The sequence below is a fragment of the Anneissia japonica genome, unplaced genomic scaffold (assembly GCF_011630105.1).
Source record: "Anneissia japonica isolate Jap-2015-1 unplaced genomic scaffold, ASM1163010v1 scaffold997_len2565447_cov190, whole genome shotgun sequence".
Classification (NCBI taxonomy): Eukaryota; Metazoa; Echinodermata; class Crinoidea; order Comatulida; family Comatulidae; genus Anneissia; species Anneissia japonica.
Window position 1 is genome coordinate 430,506 of NW_022696369.1, and position 837 is coordinate 431,342.

Sequence of the window (837 nt, forward strand, 5' to 3'; positions counted from 1 at the left end):
AGAAACTAAAGGTAATAATCATTCAATGAATATTGTCAATAAATTGAAGGCCAAAACACAACACTTTGCCCATGTGGAGTGGGGGCGACTCCACTCAGATCTAGAATTAAATCCGTTACCAACCAATCGACAAATAAATGGTAGTTTATTTCAGCTAAATATGACAAAGCAGATTGAAAATTGACACTTTATCATACACTTGTTTTTATTATGAGTAGACCCGAGATTTTACAGGCGAAGTATTTTTAGGCTTTAAAGCCCTAGTATTTGGTGAATTTTGTGCCAACATCTTTGTATGACTGATACAAAAAATTACTCTGTTTTTGTTCGATTCCAGTAGGACTGTAACTTCAGTTTTGGCTTGAGAATACTCCTGCAGGATTATTCCTGCCAGGGAGTTTTTATACTCATGATGGTCCTACCCAATTTCCTGCGCCAAAGAAAGTTAGAGCTGTCAAAGTATGGACGCCCGAGCAGTTAATTATATTTTGGCATAGGCCTAAACGTGGAGGTTCCTTCATTAGCAAACATAAGAATCAAGGTCAATATGATAGAAGAATCACTTTGTGGAAAAAGCCCAATTCAAGAAACGATACTTCACATACAGTTACATTTGCACAAAGAAAACAAGATATGACGTGTTCTGTTACCGACAACAATACAAGTCCGGCTACCCTGCAAAATTATCTTTGCACTCTAATTACTTTCGTCGCGACTCATAGTGTGAATACAAGGGCCTAATATCATGGACCTATTAGCTAATATCAATCAAATGAACGGAAATTTAAATAGAATATTCACGAATTATGGGTTTCATTACTTAAAACCGGCATCAAT